This window comes from Podarcis filfolensis (assembly GCF_964270895.1).
Source record: "Podarcis filfolensis genome assembly, chromosome: W".
In the NCBI taxonomy this organism is placed as follows: Eukaryota; Metazoa; Chordata; class Lepidosauria; order Squamata; family Lacertidae; genus Podarcis; species Podarcis filfolensis.
The window spans coordinates 6,900,101-6,923,774 of record NC_139619.1 but is presented as its reverse complement, the minus strand read 5'-3'; the positions used below and the strand labels follow the sequence as shown (position 1 = coordinate 6,923,774).

The window sequence follows — 23,674 nt, the reverse complement described above, 5'->3', positions numbered from 1 at the left end:
CGTCCTGAGCTTGATGGGTCAATGGTCTGCCTCAATATAAGGTAGCTTCCTATGTTCCTGTGTACTACAGCAGGGTTTGGAGGTCCACAAGCGCCCTGCCCATGAATTCAAGAACCAGGGGAAATTCTAAAAGTCTTTGCTGAAAGGACATCAAAGCAGGGGCCAGGCGAACCTCTTTGGGAGATTATTTTGAAAGGTCAGGTGCCATGACTGAAAAGGCCCTGCCATACTTGAAAGAGCAGGAGTTCCCTGGGAAAGGGCTGCCCCTGCTAAAGATTCTAGTCAGTAGAGAAGCAGTGCAAAAATAAGTGGGCCTTCTTCTGGTACCCTTTTCCCAAACCTTGAAACACTTGAAAGGCCAAATGGGATGCTCTGAATTGGGCCTGGAAGCAGTTCAAGAGCCAGTCTAGTTCACAGAGCACTAGCCTAATATGATCATACTGCCCAATCCTAGTTATCCGTCTTACTACATATTGCAGGAAGTGGCAGCAGGCTGCCCCCCGCCCCCCAACCCCGTGAGCTAGCCTGTAGCTGTGGTTGCTTTGTTTTTTTCCAGCATTGTCATCTGATCACTAAAAATGAGCTTCAGAGACTTCTGACCTACGACCAGGTGAGAGACATCTTTGTGTTATATGTGGTGGTTTAGGATTTTGCCCTGTTTATTTCCTTTGTCTGGGATACCCCAGCCTAGGCTAGAGAAACCACTTTCAGGCAGTTAGGAGCAAAGTGTAGCTATAACATAGGATGACTGCGACTTCTACAAATGCTTTTTAAGGTTGCAGGTTTGTGCAACCTGAATTAGAAGCAAGTCCCAATTAAGTTGGAGGGTTGCCTTGGAATAAGTAGGACTGCTCTGCAGTTTCCCAGTTAGAGGGCTTTCCTAGCTCAGCACACGCTCCAGATATTGTTGGACTCCCATCAGCCCCAGCAGAGCTGCTGTCCAGCAATATCTAAAGGTCTAAGGTTTCCTGCTCTAGGTTTTGCATCTGTCTGGAAAATCTGCGTTGCTCACATGTTCTTATCAGCAGATACTTCCATTAATAATAATAATAATAAATTTTTATGTATATCCCACCCTCCCCAACCGAAGCTGGGCTCAGGGCGGCTAACAACGATGAAAATAATCCAACATTCTAAAAACATTCGTTATAAAATTAATTAAAATCAAATTGATGGCAACCATTAAGCAAAATTCTGTGCAGATTGCCAGAGGGGGTCAGGCTGCGCCCTGACCAAAGGCCTGGTGGAACAGCTCTGTCTTGCAGGCCCTGCGGAAAGATGTCAGGTCCCGCAGGGCCCTAGTCTCTTATGACAGAGCATTCCACCAGATTGGAGCCACGGCCGAGAAAGCCCTGGCTCTAGTTGAGGCCAGCCTAACCTCTCTGTGGCCTGGGATCTTCAGGATGTTTTTATTTGCAGACCGTAAATTTCTCTGTGGGACATACCAGGAGAGGCGGTCCCGTAGGTACGAGGGTCCTAGGCCGTATAGGGCTTTAAAGGTTAAAACCAGCACCTTAAACCTGATCCTGTACTCCACCGGGAGCCAGTGCAGCTGGTATAGTACCGGATGAATATGATCTTGCAGCGAAGACCGCATAAGGAGTCTCGCCGCGGCATTCTGCACCCGCTGGAGTTTCTGGGTCAGTCTCAAGGGCAGCCCCACGTAGAGCGAGTTACAATAATCCAGTCTGGAGGTGACCGTCGTGTGGATCACAGTGGCTAGGTCAGGGCGAGAGAGATAAGGAGCCAACTGCTTAGCTTGGCGGAGATGAAAAAATGCCTCCTTTGTTATAGCTGTAATCTGCACCTCCATAGAGAGGGAGGTATCGAAGATTACACCCAAACTCTTAACGGACGATGCTGGCACTAATTGGAAGTTGCCCCCTCAATCCCATATCGCCCCGTCCCAGCCAGAGGACCTCTGTCTTCGAAGGATTTAACTTCAACCGGCTCCCACGTAACCATCCAGCCACAGCTTCCAGACATCTGGTCAGTGTGTCTGGGTCCGAGTCAGGATGGCCATCCATCAACAGATAGAGTTGGGTGTCATCAGCATACTGATGGCAACCCCGCCCAAAACTCCGGACAAGCTGGGCGAGGGGGCGCATAAAGATGTTAAAAAGCATCGGGGAGAGAATCGCACCCTGAGGCACTCCACACACCAAGGAGTGGCGCGATGACAATTCCCCCCCAAGCACCACCCTCTGTCCCCGACCAGAGAGAAACGAGCACAGCCATTGAAGGACTGTGCCCTGGATCCCCATGTCGGCAAGGCGGTGGTCCAGGAGTTCGTGATCAACCATGTCTAAGGCTGCTGACAGGTCTAGAAGAATCAGCAGCCCTGACCCGCCTTGATCCAGCTGCCTGCGGAGATCATCTGTTAGGGCGACCAGAGCCGTCTCGGTCCCATGACCAGCGCGGAAGCCGGACTGGAATGGATCGGGGACTTCCGGGGTGGCGCCACCGGCAATGGCGGACTCCCTCTGAACTGGAGGGAAGAGCTCTGCGGGAAACGGGTCTTCTCCGCTACGGTGAAGCGGGGACCCTTTCAAAAATCACAGGCGGATGAAGCCTGTGAACATGGGACTCGGTGGACACCTTTAGCGCCCCCCCCAACTCGCTAAGGAACCCACTAACGGGCTCCAAAGTGAAGAGGGGGAAGTGACGCGGTGCTGAGAGTCAACGGCTATTTCCGTGGAGCGAAGCCGCATAGCCGTTGCCGGAGAGCGCTGCCTTTTTCCTGGGACAATCTGGACTTTAAAATAAGCACCCGTGAGTACTTAGATTTTGAACAACTGGACATCAAATAAGGAATAGCGAGCAGGAAAGAATTGGATTTTAAAATACCTACTTTAATTTGGTACGGAACGGGAAGGTCTAAACAGGAAGTCAGCCTTCCGTTCTTTTGTAAATAGAATAAAGCAAAGACAATATAAACTAGAGCTAAGAAAATCGTCTCTAAAGGACTGGATTTCATCATTTATAATTGTGGAACCCCCCTTTGACAGCAGGAGAAGGGGGAGGATCATTTTTAGACTTTTTAAAGTGAATTTAAAGTAAAGTAACTTCCCTCCGTCCTGATACTGGAGCGGGGGTGTCAGGACCGACGTTTGAAGCTCACTGACCAGAAATAAGTGTTTTTGACAGATAGCGAAAAGAAGAGAAACATAGTGATTCCAATGTTCCTCTTCGCTTTTGAAAGGAATAAATATTGACAAAGTATCTTAAAAGGGGAAACTCTGTTGCAAGAACAAATAGAAGTTTTCCCCCTAGAGGGAGACTGTGAAACTGTAACCAACTCCAGGGAGTCGGCAGCTATTATAGATTACAATCGTGGGAACAGACATCTGACCTTGCAGGACAATGTATTCAGAAACTTTGTTGTGTGTCTTTTATAAAACAAATGCCCTACTGGAACAATTACACGAAAAGGTGAATTGGATGGCGACCTCGGCTAGAAATTTGGAACAGGCAGTGGGAAACTTTGAACAGGCAGTGGGAAAATATGTGGAGCCCACTCAGGAATTAAATCAGGAGTGTGTCTTGACAGAACAGGCCCAATAGGAATATGAACTTTCGGACTTGACAAATGAACTTGGAAAAAGCCACATTTGGAAAGAAAAAGTTTGGTTTGGTTTGGAAATGGCGGGCTGGATTGACCCCCCCTATGCTGAAATGTCTGGACTTTTCAAATGTGGCAATGGGCCGTGAGATGTTTGGGATTGTGGGGGCTCCTAATCTTGGAGGGTTTTTGAAACATGCTGTTAAATACCAAATGGAATTTAGTCTTGAATATGGAAAAGGGGCTGATCTGTCGAGAAGGGTTAAAAATATTGCCAAGCTGGAGCTACCACGAGCAGGAGACAAGGGAAAATACAGCTACAAATATGAAGAAGAGCTGCGGAAGGGGCATGGAAGAGACTTGAGGGCCTCGTATATAGGGTTGCCAGGTTAATGAGCTAGATCGACGTGATAATAAGGACTGACAAAACCCGGAACCAGGAGGAAGGGACGTTGGATGAAGATTGGACTTGTTTGTATTTTTTTTTCTCTACCATTAGAACTGTTTTATAAAATTGATGAACATTAGGAAAATGTTGGAATGAAATTACTTGGCTTTAGCAAAAATGTTTAAAGAATTATGAAAGAATGTTATGGTTATGAGAAGCTGGTAAGGACAAGATTTAAGTTTTAAGCTTTAAGATTTATCTTATTATAGAAAGATAAGATTAAAACAGATTAGGGTAATGTAATGACAGAATATTATGAAATATGGAAAGGATTTGCTGGGATAATTAACAACTAGGATACAAAGAAAGGGAGGAGGAGGAGGTCTAAGAAAGAAGGTAATGACAGTTGAGGATTTGGAAATAATGAATTTGTTTTTTAAATGTTTTTAATTGTTTGTGATGTATTGTTGTATTTTTTTCTCTCTTTTTTTGGTTTGAATTTGCATTTGTTTTTGTCTATATTTTATTTTGTAACATTTTGAAAATTCTTTTTTTTTTATAATATTTTTATTTTTTCCATATAAACACAACATACATAAACATACAAAGACAAAACCAGAACAAAAAACATGTATCATTTCATATCCTAATTTCTTATACCTTTCTTCCCCGACTTCCTCATGCCTCCCTTTTCTGTATTCCAAATTCTTATCGATTGTTCAGCAAATCTTCCCTTATTTTAATTTAAATTTAGACTAGTCTTCCTTATTCTCCTTGTCTTAACCATAGCTAATAGTAACCATTTACTTTCCAGTCCAGCATCATTCTAACTTTCATTAATTTTGTAATATTTCTTTAAATAGTCTTTAAATTTTTTCCATTCTTCTTGCGCTGCTTCTCTTCCCTGGTTTCGGATTCTGCTCGTCATTTCTGCCAAACCCATGTAGTCTATCACCTTCATCTGCCATTCTTCCAGTGTGGGTAGCTCTTGCGTCTTCCAGTACTTCGCAATGAGTATTCTAGCTGCTGTTGTAGCATACATAAAGAAAGTTATATCCGTCTTTAACACCCCTTGGCCGACAATACCCAAGAGAAAGGCCTCTGGTTTCTTGGGGAAAGTATATTTAAATACCTTTTTAAGTTCATTATAGATCATTTCCCAGAATACCTTAATCTTCGGGCAAGTCCACCAAAGATGAAAAAATGTACCTTCAGTTTCTTTACATTTCCAACATTTATTGTCAGGCAAATGGTAAATCTTTGCAAGCTTGACTGGGGTTATGTACCACCTATATATCATTTTCATAATGTTTTCTCTTAAGGCATTACATGCCGTAAATTTCATCCCGGTGGTCCACAACTTTTCCCAATCAGCAAACAAAATATTATGACCAATGTCCTGAGCCCATTTAATCATGGCCGATTTAACCGTTTCATCTTGTGTATTCCATTTCAGCAGCAAATTGTACATTTTTGACAAATTCTTAGTACTGGGTTCTAACAGTTCTGTCTCCAATTTTGATTTTTCCACCTGGAAGCCAATTTTACTGTCCAGTTTAAACGCTTCATTTATTTGGTGATAGTGCAACCAGTCTCTCACCTTCCCTTTTAATTTCTCAAAACTCTGCAATCTCAGTTTGTCCCCTTCCTTTTCCAAAATTTCCCAGTATCTTGGCCACTTGGACTCCATATTTAACTTTTTAACTGCCTTAGCTTCCATTGGCGACAGCCACCTTGGAGTTTTATTTTCCAGCAAGTCTTTATATCTAACCCAGACATTTAATAGTGCTTTTCTGACAATATGATTTTTAAAACTTTTATGTGCTTTAACCTTGTCATACCACAAATATGCATGCCACCCAAAAATATTGTTAAAACCTTCCAAATCCAAAATGTCTGTGTTTTCAAGAAGCAGCCATTCTTTCAGCCAGCAGAAAGCTGCCGCTTCATAGTACAATTTAAAGTCTGGCAGGGCAAACCCCCCTCTTTCCTTTGAATCCGTTAATATCTTAAATTTAATTCTGGGCTTTTTGCCCTGCCAGACAAATTTAGATATGTCTTTTTGCCACTTCTTGAAACAATCCATTTTATCAATTATTTGCAATGCTTGGAACAAAAACAACATTCTTGGCAATACATTCATTTTTATAACTGCAATACGGCCTAACAAGGAAAGCTTTAAGTTGGACCAAATCTCCAAATCTTTTTTCACTTCTCTCCAAGTTTTTTCATAATTATCTTTAAACAAATTCACATTTTTAGCTGTCATATTTATACCCAAATATTTCACTTTTTTAACCACAGTCAACCCTGTCTCGTTCTGAAACCTTTCTTTTTCTATCTGTGTCAAATTTTTCTCCAAAACCTTTGTCTTTGACTTATTCAATTTAAATCCTGCCATTTGACCAAACTCTTGAATTATTTCCAAAACTCTTTTCGTGCTAGCTTCTGGCTCTTGCAATGTAAGTACTAAATCATCTGCAAATGCTCTTAGTTTATATTGTTTAGCTCCGACCTGAATCCCTTTAACCAACTGGTCCCTCCTAATCATATTAAGCAAAACCTCCAGGACCGATATAAAAAGTAGTGGGGAGATAGGGCACCCCTGACGTGTCCCTTTTTCAATCTTGAACTCTTCTGTAACCACATTATTTACAATTAGTTTCGCCTTCTGTTCAGAGTATATTGCACCTATACCATTCTCAAACCCTTGGCCTACCCCCATCCCCCGGAGGTTCTTCAACATAAAACTCCAAGAAATGTTATCAAAGGCTTTCTCGGCATCCACAAATATCAAAACAGCCTTAGTGTTTATATTCACTTCCAGCTTTTCCAAAATGTCAATTATATTCCTTACGTTATCCGACAAATGCCTTTTTGGGAGAAAGCCCGCTTGGTCCCCGTGAATCTCCTCCATCAAAACTCTTTTCAGTCTCTTTGCTAAAATGTCAGCAAAGATTTTGTAATCCACATTCAATAACGAGATGGGTCGGTAGTTTTTAAGTTGGGTCTTTTCAGTCTCTGTCTTTGGTATAAGTGTAATGTAGGCCTCTCTCCACGTATCAGGTGCCCTTTTCCCCTCCATAATCTCATTGCAGACTTCCTTCAGAGGTTGTATCAACCCTTCCTTCAAAACTTTGTAATATTTGGAAGTCAGTCCATCCGGTCCGGGGGATTTGCCCAGCGTCATGCCTTGAATGGCATCTTCTATTTCTTGTGCTGATATCTCCTGGTTCAGTATTGTCTTACTTTCTTGCGAAACCTTTTTCAGCCCATTTTCCTCGAGGAACTGTTGTATGTCCATTTCTTTCTGCGGCCCTTGTGTGTAAAGTTGTCTAAAGTAGTTCTGAAAACAATTCCTAATTTCCACTGGGTTGCTTATGTTTTTTCCTTCCACTTCTATATTTGTTACCGTGTTGAGTTTTTGTCTCTTCTTTATTTGCCAAGCCAGTAACTTGCCACATTTATCAGCAGATTCAAAGGTCTTTTGTCTCATTTGTTTAATTTTCCACTCTAATTCTTGATTCATCAGTTCCATATATTGTGTTTGATGAAATTTAATTTCTCTTAAAATCTCTTGGGATTTTGGCTTTGATCTTAATTGTTTTTCCCCTTCTTTTATCTTTTCCAAAATTCTCTCCTTCTTCTCATTTTGCTTTCTTTTCTTTAAAGTATTTTGCTGAATCAAAAACCCTCTCATCACGGCTTTGCTTGCGTCCCATACTATTCTTTTTTCTACTTTAGACCTTAAGTTGATTTCAAAATAGTCTTTCAAAGTTTTTTGGGCCTTCTTGCAGATCTCCTCATCTCTGAATAAGGTGTCATTCATTCTCCATCTGAAGGAACCAGTTGTTGTTTGCCTCATCACCATCTTTACAGCATTATGGTCGGAGAAAGTTTTTGGGCAGATTTCTACTTTTTTTATGTTCGGCGCCATACTGCTAGTCACCCAAATTTGGTCAATCCTTGTCCATGTCATTTTGGCTTCAGAAAAGAAGGTTCCCTCTCTTTCTAATGGATGTTTTGTTCTCCAAATATCAATCAAGTCCATATTGTCAGTCATTTCAAAAAAAGTCTTTGGTAGTCTTCCATCTTTTGTTATTACCTGTCTTTGTGCTTTGTCCATATTTGTTGAAACTACTCCATTCATATCTCCCATCAAAATTAAGTTGTAATCCATATGGTCCATCAAGATTTCATGCAACTTCTTAAAGAATTCAGCTTTCCCTTCATTTGGTGCGTAGATTCCCACTATCAAATACTTCTCTCCTTGGGATTGAATTTCAATTGCCAAATATCTTCCTTGATCATCTTTAAAAATTTGTTTCGGTTGCAACTTTTCTTTTGCATAGATCACCACTCCTCTCTTTTTTACTCTGTCTGAGGATATAAATTCCTGTCCCAGTCTTTTATTTATTAATAATTTTCTATGTGCTGTTGTCACATGAGTCTCTTGTAGACAAATCAAGTCCAGTTGGTCTTTCTTTAAAGCATGAAATATATTTTTTCTCTTCCTGGGAATGTTCAAACTGTTACAATTCCAGGTTAGAAGTTGCAGAGCCATGATGGGATTATTTACTCCTTCCTCCTACAGCTCCCTGTTTTTGTTCCTCGTCTGTCGGTGGTACCGTGTTCGTGTCCAGTGACGGATGCCCTTGTCCTGGAAATGTCTCTTTCTGTAGGTCTTCTTCGTGTTCTCCCAGGAACTTGTCTTTATCACTCACAGTCTTTATTCTTCTCTTCTTCCCCTTGTATTTAAAAGACAAGCCTTGGGGAAACTCCCACCTGAATGGTATGTAGTTCCTTTTCAGCAATATCACCAGGTCCTTATAATGTCCTCTTGCATCCAAGATACTCTTAGGGATGTCTTTAAAGATCTCAATATAAAAATCTTCAATTCGAAGGGTTGTTTGGTAATGCAGGTTCAGTATTTTATCTCGCTCCTCCTTTGATCTTAGAGTTATAAGACAATCTCTGGGTCGATTCTTCTTCTGCCTTGTTCCCAATCTAAATGCACTTTCTATCTTAAAATCTTCTTTCTCCAACTCCTGCTTCCAAAAATCAGAAAATTCTTTTGTCAAATAGTCCACCAAGTTGTCTCCTTCCTTTTCCGGCACAAGTCTAATCCTTAAATTCCTCTCCTTACGTTGCATATCCTGCATAGAGAGTGCCAACTCATACTCATCCTGTTTCTTGTAAACTGGTGGAAATTTTTCCTCCGCAGCAGTTGCAATTTCCTTAGCTTCCTCGGCTATCTTTCGTGTTGTAGATGAATCTTCCAATAATTTCCCAATTGCTTCTGCATTTGAGTTCACTTTGTTCCCAAGGTCAGTTATACTTTTTGTATTTAAGTCAATTTTCCCAGAGATTTCTTCAATTTTTTTATTTGTTTCTGCAACTTGTACTTTAGTTTCAGCAACTTGTAGTTTAGTCTCTGCGCCTTGCTTTTTTAATTCCTCCAAAGAGTCATTTATCTTCTCCAGTACCTTAGCAAATGATTCTTCTGTAGACATTGCTTTCACTTTTGACTTTGCAACAACTGTAGTTCCAGAGGCTCCTATTACAGAAGCCCTTCTTTGCATGGAGGGGTCAATTTTGTATTGTCTGCCAGATCTCAAGGTTGTTTCTTGTAAATCCCCTTTCTCTTTACCATCTGCCATAACAAAGTCTTTTAGTCAAGGTCATTCCCACACTTTTGAGCTATCAAACAAAAGTTCTCAGATTTTAAACTCCACTTGTTGCTGAAACAATTTGTAAGTCCTCTAGAGGGCGTAGAGTCAATTCTTTACTTCTCAAAATAATCCCACACTCTTCAAAAAAAAATAACAAAAGTTTCCTAGTCCCTTCCAATTTTTCTTTTCTCTTTCAAGGGGATCCCAATCAATAATGTCCTGTAAGTAACTTTGCAATGCAACAAAATCAATGTTTCAAGTTGGAAGTAGCCAAAGTCAATTAAAGATACTTTTTAGCCTTCTTATAGCAACAGTCCTTAGCCGGTTCCTTTTCTCCGGCAGTCCGATCCCAGGTAAAAGAGCAGCGGTACTTAATTCAATTCTTTTAAACTGGCAGGGAAACACTTTAAAATCTTCTTCCCCCCCCTCCTGCCTTCGGGGAGGGAGTTCTTTGCTTTGGTGGTGGATTTCTTAATTCCCACAAATTTCCTCTCAAGCAGTTACAGCTAGAGTGCCTTTCGCTTTGATCTTGCTACAGAACGGAAAGCAGACTTCCTTTTTAGTGCTTGTCCGTCTCGGTGCCCAATTTCTTTGCTTTTAGAGTCCAATTTATATTTTAGCGGTCAATCCTACTCACGGATAGTTGTCCTTTTAATCCAATTTCACCGGAAGAAATCAGCGCTCTCCGCTAATGGCGACGCGGCTTCGCTTCGCAGGCTGGGTGAAGACGACTCTCAGCACCGCTCCAAAACCCCTCCGCTGCTCCGCAGCCTTTAAAAAGGCTATTTCACAGCGTCGGGGGGGGCGCAAAGGTGCCCGCCGAGTCTCCGGTTCACAGGCAACACGCCTGTGATTTTTGAGGGTCCCCGCTTCGCCGTAGCTGACAGGACCCGAACCCACGAAGCAGATCTCTCCCGGAGCTCCGGGTGAGATCCGCCATTAAGCGCTGGCGCTAACCGGAAGGAAGCCACATTTTGAAAATTCTAATAAATATCATTTAAAAAAAATAAAAATGGAATGGATCGAGAGCCGATGTTTCATCCAGAAACCCACCAAGCTGTTCAGCAACCGCTCTCTCAATCACCTTACCCAGGAATGGAAGATTCGAAACCGGGCGGTAATTGGATAGATCTAAGGGATCTAATGATGTTTTCTTTAAGAGCAGGCGCACCACTGCCTCCTTCAGTTCCCCTGGGAATATCCCGGTGCCAAGGGACAAATTGATGATATCACCCAGGGGGGCCCGCACCTCGTCTGGACACACTCTAATCAGCCAAGACGGGCACGGGTCAAGAGGACAGGTGGTGGGCTTTCCAGCTCGGAGGAGTCTGTCCACATCGGCTGGGGATATCCGGTCAAAGTGGTCCAATACTGGACCTGAGGACAGTCGAGGGGCCTCCAGTTCCTTTATTGTATCCAAATTGGCAGGGAGGTCATGGCGGAGCAACAGGACCTTCTCCGCAAAAAAGCTCGCAAATGCCTCACAGCTGTGTATCAAATTGTTATTTAAATTTGGCTGTCCTTCAAGGGACGTTAAAGACCTAATTATGCTAAATAATTGCGCCGGGCAAGAGCTAGCGGAGGCAATGGAGGCCGAGAAGTAGGACTTCTTAGCGGCCTTCACTGCCATCTCGTAGGTTTTCATAAAAACCCTATAAGATGTTCTTGAGGCTCCGTCACGGGCACCCCGCCATACTCGCTCTAGCCGTCTGAGGTCCCGCTTCATTTTCCGAAGCTCCTCGGTAAACCAGGGAGCCCGGTTTCTGCGGGGTCGCAGAGGGCGCCTAGGTGCGATCTCATCGATGGCTGCTAGGAGCTGGATATTCCAGCCCTCAACAAGCTCAGTCAATGAGTCGCCAGGGGGAGCAAGGTCCTGCAAGGCCTGACGGTATCTATCAGGGTCCATCAGCCTCTGTGGGCGAGCCCAAATTGGCTCGCCACCTAAGCAGGGTGGGGGTGGAAAATCAATCCTGGCTTTCAGAGCGTAGTGATCAGACCATGGCACCTTCATCGAAGGAGACATGATCACATCTATACCTACGCCAAAGATCAAATCCAGCGTGTGGACTGCTTGATGTGTGGGGCCCGAAACAAACTGGGAGAGCCCTAGTGTCGCCATGGAAGACATCAGGTCCAGAGCCTGTGAGGAGGGAGTGGCATCAGCATGGATGTTGAAGTCCCCCAATACCAATAGGTTAGGGAACTCCAAGGCCCAGCCGGCCACCGCCTCCAGCAGGCCTGACAGGTTGGCTGCTGGTGCGCTAGGTGGCCGGTACACCAGCCAGACAGCCAAGCTCACCTCGGAGCCCCACACTAGGCCAACACATTCAATGCCAGGGATCGATGGCGATGGTAGAGCCCTGAAAGAACAATCTTCCCGGATTAATAATGCCACCCCTCCCCCCCGGCCCACAGTCCGCGACTGGTGGAGGACGGAGAAACCCGGGGGCGCCATCTCTCGTAAGGTAACAGTTTCCCCTTCGCGCACCCAGGTCTCCGTCACACAAGCCAGGTTGACCCCCTGCGAGGTGAAGAAATCTCGCAGGGTGGCGGTTTTGTTGCCTATAGACCTGGCATTGCACAACACCAGTGACGGAGGTGAGTAATCCTTGCTCACCCTACCTTTGTCCCTTGGGATGCGGCGCAGATTGGAAGGGGTACGAGCATATCCGTATCTCGATCCCCTTCGCCTATGACATCTGCCCCCACCGCCATACCTCCCTCGCCCCACTACGGTAGCAATCCCAAGCCTCAAACCAACCTCCATTTACAAAATAGAAAAACAAATCAAACCAAAAACAATTGTACCAAACAAAACAAATCCCCACCCCACTCAATATCCAACCCCAAACCAAAATAAAACGGAACAAAATAAAAATACATCAATAAAAACCACCGTTCACGGTGGTACAACAAAGTAAAAAGTAAAAACCCCTTTAAAACACTTTAAAATATATAAAAACATTTTTAACATTTGCTGCAGCAACACCAGTGTCCTTAAAATTGTAGCGGTGGCGAGTGTGGGCCCAGTGCCTCAATGAGGCCTCTTAAGCTGTGGCGGTGGCGAGTCAGTCTGGGCCCCGCCCCCTGGGCCAGGTGGCATTAGCCTGAGGAGGGAGCGGCCTTCCCCAACTCACAGTGCAGCAGCAGCCTCAATGAGGCCTCTTAAATTGCTGGTGCTTTTTGTTTTACATTTTTCTCTCCAAGGTTTGTGTGTTCATCATGTTGACGACCTTTCTCCCACTTGGCATAAGGATCATTGGTATTTTGTGTTGAAACAGAGGCCTGATTGCTGCACCTTATGGTGGATTTAAGCTCTGTGAGCGTAGTCATGCCTTAGCCCTTTGAGAAGGATGCTGCAAGGAAGGCAAGGGGGGCAGCCTCAGATTTCCAACATATGCAAAACCATCATAAACCATTAAAAACTTCCCTAAAGGCTGTATAGTTACTTATCTCCTTGACATCTGACGAGAGGGTTTCCCACAGGGCAGGTGCCACTACTCAGAAGGCCCTCTGCCTGGTTCCCTGTAACTTCGCTTCTCACAGTGAGGAAACCTCCAGAAGGCCCTCGGTGCTGGACCCTGATGCCTGGGCTGAACAATGGGGATGGAGACACTCTTTCAGGGCTGAGGCCATTTAGGGCTTTAAAGGTTGGCACCAACACTCAGCATTGTGCTCAGAAACGTCCTGGGAGCCAACGTAGGATGCAAAAGGGTGGTTTTGCAGTTGCTCCTAGTGTTGGGGTGTATTCTGGTGGTTGTTAACAGTTTGTATGGATTATTGGTACATATAACATTGTCTATTGTAGGTATGGCTAACCTGTGGTCTGCCAGATGTTACTGAGCTGCAGTTCCTGTTGGCTCCAGCCATCATGGCCAGTAATCAGGGATGATGGGAATTGTAGTTCTGCAGCATTGTGAGGGCCACGTGTCTGCTGCTCCTGAGTTAGAGGATTTTCCTGTCGTGTGATGCAGCAAAGTAATTTAAGATGACATGGGGCAAAAATGCACAAGCATCCTGTATCTTTAATAAGTGTGTATGAGATAGGATTTCAGCAGGTATACCCCTTTTTTTTACACCTGGCTAACCTACTAGTAGGGACGCGGGTGGCGCTGTGGGTTAAACTGACGGAAGACCAGCCATCATGAAATGGTGCTTAGCATAGAAAAAAGACACAGTGAGACAGAAGTATTTTCAGGATGGATGAGCAGCTCCTTCTTCTTACTCTCCTCCGATTTTATTATCCTTTGTTCCCCCCAGCCTGCATGGCCGGTCTGCCAATGTCTCACGTTACATCATCCGGTCATGGCTTTTACTACTCCCATCACCATATAAGGTAATCACTGCCCAGAGGAAACACAACTCCATATAAGGTCAATACATTCTATACACTGCCAGGTACAGAGTGCTGGTCACCGAGGTCAGGAGGCACCCTGCAGTATTACAAGCCTCTGCCATGGCTTTATGACTCCCACATTAAACCACAGAGCCTAGGGCTTGACGATCAGAAGGTCGGCGGTTCGAATCCCCGCGACGGGGTGAGCTCCCGTTGCTCGGTCCCTGCTCCTGCCAATCTAGCAGTTCGAAAGCACGTCTAAGTGCAAGTAGATAAATAGGTACCGCTCCAGCGGGAAGGTAAACGCCGTTTCTGTGTGCTGCTCTGGTTCACCAGAAGCGGCTTAGTCATGCTGGCCACATGACCCGGAAGCTGTACGCCGGCTCCCTCGGCCAATAATGCGAGATGAGCGCCGCAAACCCAGAGTCGGTCACGACTGGACCTAATGGTCAGGGGTCCCTTTACCTTTACCTTTAACCTACTAGTACTTCACCTTGGTCTTCCAGCACAACAGTGGCTGTTAATAGACTCCATTGTCGGGCAACAGGGGGTCTTCTGCTTCTCTGCTGATAAGCGATTTTTTTTTTTGGCTTTAGCTAAACACTCAGCGTACCCAAAAGACAGCTTTTGCTGATTTCACAGAGGGAGAGATCAAGTTCATCCCGACGTACAAATTTGACTCTAAAACAGATCGCTGGGACTCCAGGTAAGCGTCTGCTTGATAGTTGAGCCTTTGTAAGTAAGCTTGTTTGTTTTTCCTAGTCTGCTGAGATGCTAGTAGTGTCCTGCCTTTCCATCCTCCTGAGCAGGCTAGTAAAACATATATTTTTAAAATGGCTTTCTGCTAAGCAAGCTGTTGGAGGAGGGCTAGAGTTGAGGGCTGGATGGACTTCCTTTCCTCTGCAGCCAGAATGGACACCAAGCCACGGAGGAAGAGAGAGATCCAGCTCTCCTTCACCTGCTCACTTTGCTTGCATGGAACTCCTGGTTGCCAAAGGTGTGGGATGTAAAAACAGGAGCAGTCAATGACAACATTCCTAGAGTGTACATGTTAGAACATGGGGAGGGATGTCTGTCTAGCAAGCAGGTAAACTTCCTGGGGACGGACTTCCTCTGCATGTGACCAGAGGTGGGTGTGGCCTCACCTGTGCAGGTAAATTATAAAAGCACAGGGCAGGCAGCCATCTCTCTCTCTCTCTCTTCTCTCTTGTCTCTCTCATCTTCATCTTTCGAAGAAGCAGGATGCCCTCTTGGCTCTCAGCCAAGAGAGGAGGATAGGACTATCTTGCTATAAGATAGATTCTGAATGTATGTTACCTTTTTAAGCGTGTCTGCCTTCTGGGATCATATTGTGAACAGAACGTGAGTAAACTCTATTATACTTTTATAAAGACTGTGTCGTGTCTTGTATTTTAAGAGGGAGCAAAGGGGAAATTACCAGAGTAATTATTATAGTGGTTCTAGCAAACCTGTGCAGACCTTACCGTTGCAAACTAAAAGGGGAATGTCATAAACTCTGCTGATATTTTGGGAACTTGTTAGCACAAATTGGATTAGGATATAATCTCACAATATATGCTCTCCTGCACCCCTGAACATTCCCACAAAGGGTTATTGGCCCCAGTATTGCATATTTCTGTGTATTTTTGAAGGATTGCATTGGATTGTGATTTTGAGCTGAGTAGTATTTTTCTGAGTTAACTTCCTGGTAAGCACATGGTCCTTTGTTCCATTGTGCAGTGGGGATTAAGCAACCCCCCCCCCCCTTCCCTCAGATTTCACAGTGACCCAAGGCAGTGAAAATTTGTTTTGTATTTTGAGATTTTTGAGATTTTGATTTTAAAATTTTGAAGAATTTTCAAAATTTTGGATTTTAAGATGGATAGAACAGCTTTTGATAGTGATGCAAAGCTAGGAATGCCTGTGCTGAATGAACACAATTTCATACACTGGAAGCAGCGCTTGATAGCATGTTTAGATTATAAGCACATTTTGGAAGCTTTAGACCCTCAACCTACGGGATCGTCTGAGGAAGCTTTAGCCAAGATAAGTGCTTGGAGATGCATGAACAGCGAAGCTAGACACATAATTTTGAGTGGACTTCGTGATGAACAGCTATCATTAATAAATAGTACAGATGATGCATCTCAAATCTTAAGAGATATTGAGCGCGTGTATGGAGAATCTAGCATAAACTGCTTCAGAAACTTGGTGTGTAAATTAACCAGATTGAGGATGAATTCAAAAGAGGAATTCACAGAGCACATCAACAAGTTTACTGAGATTATTCAAAGAATTGATCTGACTCCCAAAGCTTTTGATGAAGATACAAAGATAGCATTTTTGTTATCATCACTTGGACCACGCTTTAGCCCTTTTGTAAGTTTGATGGACCATAGACAAGGTCTGACTTTTAAAGACTTGATTGGTTATTTAAAAGAAGAATGCAGAGATAGAGCTGTATCTCCAGTGAGAAATGCTAAAATCAAGGACAGCAGTTATGCATCTAGGCAATTTACAAAGTCCAAAGAGATGCCTAAGAAAGTGATTTGTTTCAATTGTAACAAAGAAGGGCACATTGCAAAGAACTGCAGGGCTCCTAAAGCTCCTAAAGGGGAAAAGAAGGGAAAATGTGAATGCACATGGCTACTGCAAGAAAGGAATTTAGCTGTCCAGAATCGTGAGAATAGACGTAATAAATGGATAATTGATTCAGGAGCTCGCTCGCATTTTTCATATAAGAAGGAATATTTTAATGAGATAAATGATGAAGAAGGATCTGAAATTGAAATTGCAGATGGCAACATTGTCAAAGCAAAAGGTGCAGGTTCCAAGAGTCTGAAATGCAATATAAACAATGAATGCATTGAGAACAAAATCTCTAGAGTTTTATACGTACCAGAGCTGAGCTGCAATTTAATCAGCATGTCCACATTGGACAAGAAAGGTTTCCAGATCACATTTGGAAATGGAGAATGCAAGGTGACTAAAAATGGCAAAGTGGTTGCTCAAGCAAAGCTAATCAATGGTGTATATGAGCTTGATCTTTCAGAGAACCAGTCTGCAAATGTGGCACATTCCAGCCAGAAGGATGAGGCAGATCTGGACCTATGGCACAGAAGGCTTGGACATAGAGATACCAACGTCATTCTGGATCTACAGAAAAGAGATTTTGTAAGAGGTTTGCAGGTAAAGCAGAGCAACAAAGCTCCAGCAAAGTGTGTAAGCTGTATTACTGAGAAGGCTGTAAAACCTTCATTTCCACGTTGTGTAGAGCAAAGAAGCAACAAAGTGCTTGATATAGTGCACACTGACATATAGACCGACGTGTACACTCCTTTGGCCCACAGCTTCTGTGGCAAACATGCATCCTTCAGCGTGCACCTACTCATGTCCATAATGGACCTAAACTTTGACTCAGCTATGGCATTCTGCTGTGGTGTGTAAGGAATTGTGCTTACGTGTGCAATTCCTTCCTTGGCCAGGAGAGCCTGCATTTCATTTGAGCAGTACTCACCTCCATTGTCGCTCATTAACACAGCTGGAGCTCTCTGGAATTTATTCTTGACCATGGCAATGTATTCCTGGAGCTTGTCCACTGTTTCACTCTTCTCTTTGAGGAAATATACAACACAAAATCTTGAAAAGTCATCCAGAAATATTAAAATATATCTATTCCTTCCCAGTGAGGGAACATTCATGGGTCCACATTTGCAGAATAGACTGCCAACCAAAGGGGCAGAGCGCACACCATTTGAACTTTGGCATGGGAAAGCTCCCAATCTGTCGCACATACGTGTGTTTGGAAGTCTGTGTTACTTCCACGTGCCCAAGGAACACAGACACAAGCTTGACTCCAGGGCAAAAGCAGGTATCCTGGTGGGATACGCCTCTGGAGGCAAAGGATATAGAATTTTGGACTTACAAACTGGTAAGACAAATGCATACCATGCAGTTTATGTTGATGAATATGGAAAAGTAGACACTAAGAACACTGTTGTGGATTCTTCCGATGAGTCAGAAAGGACTCAAGAATTTGCATATTTCCCTTTTGAGACCCCACAAAGTACTAATCTACCTTCGAGTGTTACAGCGCCCCCTACAGGCGACGCAGCAGAAGACGCAGAGGAGCAGAACCCTGGCGGCACCAGAGACGAAGAGGAGGACTCAGATGGGGACATGCCTGCGTTGGAGGAGGATGAGGAAGCCGATGCAGTCGCAGAACCAGAGTTCAGGCGCTCATCCAGAACCAATAGAGGTGTCCCACCCTTACGACTGCCCTACTTTGCAGGGTCGGCGTTTCCACAGGAACCTTCCACTTGGGAAGAGATACAGGAGATGCCAGCTGCAGAAGCCAGTCTCTGGAGGAAGGCCGCGCAGGAGGAGATGGATGCACTGCATCAGAACAAGACCTGGACACTCACTGAGCTGCCTCCTGGTAAGAAGGCCATTGGCAGTAAATGGGTTTTCAAGGTTAAGAAGGGGTCAGAAGGAGAAGTGCAGCGCTACAAAGCTAGACTTGTAGCACAAGGATTTTCACAGTGTTTTGGTGAAGACTATGATGAAGTTTTTGCACCAACGGTGAGGTACAGCAGCGTAAGAATGCTTTTGAGCATTGCAGCCTCCAAGAAAATGAGAGTGAAACACATAGACATTGCTACCGCTTTTCTACATGGGCAGATTTCAGAAGAAATTTACATGAAACAGCCCAAGGGTTTTGTGAAACCACATGAGGCACATTTAGTGTGCAAACTCCAGAAAGGACTTTATGGACTTAAACAGGCTGCTAGAGCCTGGAACCAGAAGTTGCATAAAATGCTGACGCAACTTGGGTACAAGCAAGGCGATGCTGGCAAGTGCTTGTACAGTAAGTCAAATAATGGACAATTCTCATATATCTTAGCTTTTGTCGATGACCTGATTATTGCCACAGCAAGTGAGAAAGACTATACACAAATAGTAAAACACCTTAGCAAAGAGGTGGAGGTCAAGGAGCTAGGAGATGGCCAGTACTACCTCGGGATCCAGGTGGAAAGAGAAGAGGACGGTTCATTTCTTCTCAGCCAAAGACAGAAGATCCACGAGCTGATTGAGCACATGCAGATGCAAGACGCACATCCAGTTGCTACACCGATGGCTACTGACTTCCTGAAGAATCAGCAGGATTCGAAGCAGTTGCCAGACAACAATGACTACAGGTCGGCGATTGGTAAACTTTTGTATTTAGTTACCACATGTAGACCTGACTTAGCTAATGCTGTGGGGATTCTTAGCAGAAAAGTGACTTCTCCCACTGAGCATGATTGGGCAGGTGTAAAGAGGGTGGTGCGATATTTGAAGGGTACCATGAATTGTAAATTAAGGTTACCAGCCGTCAGAGACCCTAAGTTGGTTGGGTATACTGATGCGGATTGGGCTGGGGATAATGCTGATTATAAATCAACAAGTGGTCATGTTTTCATGTTTGGGGATGGACCTGTTGCATGGGGCAATTATAAACAGAGCTGTGTAGCATTATCTTCCACAGAATCAGAATACGTTGCAGCAACAGAAGCCTGCAGAGAGATCGCCTGGCTTGATCAACTCATAAAGGACTTTGGGTTGGTGAGAAAAGAACCTGTCAGCTTGCTAGAGGACAATCAAAGTTGCCTGAAGCTGACGCAGAGTGAGAAGTTGCTGGCCAGAACAAAACACATTGAGGTTAAATACCACTACATACGCCAGATGATCCAGGATGGACTTGTGGAACTATCCTACTGCAGCACCCAAGAGATGACTGCTGACATCCTGACGAAACCCCTACCAAGAGAGAGTTTCCAGAATCTACGTGTCAAGCTGGGACTCTGGGTGGTTGAATAAAGTTCTTTATATTTTGTGTATGTTGTATTGCCTGAGAAGGGGTATGTGGGATGTAAACACAGGAGCAGTCAATGACAACATTCCTAGAGTGTACATGTTAGAACATGGGGAGGGATGTCTGTCCAGCAAGCAGGTAAACTTTCTGGGGACGGACTTCCTCCGCATGTGACCAGAGGTGGGTGTGGCCTCACCTGTGCAGGTAAATGATAAAAGCACAGGGCAGGCAGCCATCTCTCTCTCTCTCTCATCTTCATCTTTTGAAGGAGCAACATGCCCTCTTGGCTCTCAGCCAAGAGAGGACAGTACTATCTTCCTATAAGATAGATTCTGACTGTATTTTACCTTTTTTAAGCTGTCTGCCTTCTGGGATCATATTGTGAACAGAACGTGAGTAAACTCTTTTATATTTTTATAAAGACTGTGTCGTGTCTTGTATTTTAAGAGGGAACAAAAGGGGAAATTACCAGAGTAAATTATTATAGTGGTTCTAGCGAACCTGTGCAGACCTTACCGTTGCAAACTAAAAGGGGAATGTCATAAACTCTGCTGATATTTTGGGAACTTGTTAACACAAATTGGATTAGGATATAATCTCACAATATATCCTCTCCTGCACCCCTGAACATTCCCACAAAAGGCTGCTAGGCGAGTTGTGAAATGCTGTGATATGTTGTCTTCCTCAAGCCATCCCTGCTCTGGAAATGTTTTGGCTCCTTTTCCCCACATTTGTCCTGATAACCAGCATGCTCTGTTTCATGGCGTGTATAAGCGGTGTTGCAGTTCCTTGAAAGGTGCAGCAGGCTGAATGAGAATCCTCTTTGTGTCAAGGAAGTCTGGGAATTAGACTTGGTGCTCTCTCAAGATGAGTCTGCCAGGGCATAAGAGCATGAGAGCAGCCCTGCTGGATCAGGCCATTGGTCCATCTGGCCCAGCATCCTGTTCTCACATTGGCCAATGAGATGCCTCTTGGGGAGCCCACAAACAGGACCTGAGTGCAACAGCACGTTCCCCTCCTCCAAGCCATACTGCTTCTCTTGGTGGAGTATGTTCTGTGGCCATTATGGCTAGTAGCCATTGAGCCTCACCATCCATGATTTGGCATATTCTTGTGGTTCTTGACAACTGTCAGAAGCCACCTAGGCCTGCTAGTTTCATTGCTCTTGCTGTGGTAATGGGGAAATAAAAAGGACAGGCGGAACATGTAGTGACGAAGCCGGAAAACGGCAGGCTCCTTTGGGCAGCATTTCAGGTGCCAGAAAGGGTCTGTTGGATCACTGAAAAAATAGTGTCTGAACAAGAATAACGGGGCCCCTTGCTTTGGGGAAGGATCATCATTTGGTGGTGTGCCATATGCTTTGTATGCAGAGTCTCAAGTTGAAAGGCACCTCCACCTGAAAAAGGATTGGGCCACAGAGAGCTGCTGCCAGCCAGAGGAGACTTAATTAATGAATTCTGGGGTTGGAAGGGATCACGAGGGTCATCTAGTCCAACCCCCTGCAATGTAGGAATCCAAACTGGGGGAGGTCAGAAATTCATTCTGACCTGATAGAAGGCAGCTTTTGATTTCCTGACAACTCTCTCCATGAGGCAAAATGCCTGCACACCTGCAAGGTCCGCCCCTTCAGAAGTTGGACTCCCAAGCCCCATCATCTCCAGCTCTTGACCGTGGTCAAGATCACAGGCCGTGTGTGGAGCCAAAGTTGGACTGTGTGAGCCTTGTGTGTTGCCTCAGCCAGTCCAACAGTCCTGGTGTCTCTCCTGTCTCCTTGCAGTGGGAAGTGCCGTGTGCCAGCATGGTGTGAGCCAATCCTCTGGAGAGGAGGCAGCGTGAATCAGCTCAGCTACCGAAGCCACATGGAATTGAAAAGGAGCGACCACAAGCCCGTCAGCTCCCTCTTCCTCACAGGGGTAACACCTGCCCTGGCCAGGGCTATCGTCTATTCAGGGTTTTTAGTTGCCTGCTATGTGGCACTGTAGCACCCTGCTTGTGGTTAACGCTTAGCTGGAATGAAATATTCAACGCAGCAATAGAGAAATTAAAATAATAATTTATTTGTCAGACAAATAAATGTGAGGCACAGTGGTATATGGTTACCAAGCTCTGGCCTGGCCTCCTGCCATTATGGCCAGCACTTATATTCCCTCAGCCCAGCCCCCTTGCTCCTCCTTTGGCTGCCTCTGTCCAATCAGCCTGGTTAAAATTCCTATTGGCTGTTTGCTAGAACCAATCATAAAAGATACACCCATTTCCTATTACCTTTTATGGGAGACAAAGAGCTATATTTCCTTCTATTTATAATTGGCAAACAGCCATTAACCTCTACAAGGCACCTTAATTACCAGATAACCTTTTGCCCTAGACTAGGCGCCTTAACTAACATTTCATCTTTTGCCCTATTGCCCTATTCACTCCAAAACAGATGGTGGCTAATTTTATCTGAACAGATCTTTTTGTTCACCTTCCCACACATTATCAATGAAAGATCTCCTTCTTTGGAGGTCATTAAGCAGAGGCTTGACAACCATATGTCAGGAGTGCTCCGATGGCGTCTCTCTGTCTGGCAGGGGTCCGGACCCAATGGCCCTCGTGGTCTATTCCAACTTCTTCTATGATTCTATAATTTCTTACTTTCTAAATCCTTTGCATAATTACATTTAAGCCAATATTTCATACATAACATATATAGATTTTTAGAAGCAAAGATCTTGTCTAAGTAAAAAAAGAACTTAGTAAAAGCTAAGTTCTATAAGTTCTCTAAATTCTCTGAAGCTTCAAAGCAGCTTCAGAGAGAGAGGCCTCTTCCCTAGCCAGCTGCTGTTTGTATTAGCTCTTGCCCTTTTAACCTTAGGAAGATGTGGCTCAAGTTTAATGGGAGGCAGAATAATTAATTGTTTTTGCAACCTTGATTGTATTCTATCATTTGTATGGTCAGTGTGACCTTTTGCTCCCAGCCTGTTTTATGACCGCAATAAACCAAAGGGGCCTCTGACAAAGACCTTGCCTGCTGGTGTCCTGTCTCGAAAGGAAACATTTGTGAATTTAAGCTCATTTTTGGAATACAGGAATCTGATCAAAATATAAGCCTTGATAAAAATGCAGGCTATGATCAGATGCCTCATTCCCCCCTTTCAAGCTCAAGGACCTTCATCCCAAGTGTCCTTGATAGCTTGACCTTCATCATATTCCTGAGGTAAAGCTCTGTATAGGGCCATGATATGAGGTAGAGTTTCATTTGAAATCATCTTGCTAATTGTACTTCTAAAACATGAAATGATACATGGCACCATACACAAAACCATTACTACTACCGTCAAGAAAAACAAGCAAGACAATAGTATCCCTTTGAGTCCTGCAACATTTGGTAACCAGTTGGTGAGCCATCCCATATCCCATCCTTCCCATGTTTGTACTGGGACATGTGCTATATTCTCCATCTTTGTGGCCAACACACGGATTGCCTCACCATTATCAGAAATGTTAAAGCAACAGGCATTCCCTGTCAAGTTCAAGACTCCACATAGGCCTCCCTGCCTGGCAAGTACATAATCCATTCCCATTTTCAGCTGCAAAATGGCGGCTCTACTTTCATCCAACTGTTGTGCAATAAGTCTCAAACTCTGGGCCGTTGCATTGGTTACAAGTTCCACTACTGCTTGCAATCGAATTATTCTGTTTAGATTATAAATAGGATCCAGAGCCCCTTGTATGAGCTCATCAGGATTCCAGGAGGCAGGTTCATAATAGGCTATAATGCGCTCTGGTGGCCAATCATCAGTATCGCTCCAACTTTGGGTACTTCCTCCTGCTATATGAGAAATATCAGCGTTTCTTCGTGTACGCTTGGCCGAACTAGTGG

General features: G+C 44.3%; 1 long non-coding RNA gene across 1 annotated transcript; it reads left to right on the top strand.

Annotated features, from left to right (window-relative positions):
• The first annotated feature begins 564 nt into the window (after window positions 1-564).
• LOC310753674 lies at window positions 565-21,699 on the top strand. Its single transcript, XR_014543440.1, has 3 exons — window positions 565-610; window positions 14,555-14,664; window positions 21,590-21,699. It is a non-coding gene; the product is annotated as an uncharacterized lncRNA (long non-coding RNA).
• The last annotated feature ends 1,975 nt before the right edge of the window (window positions 21,700-23,674 follow it).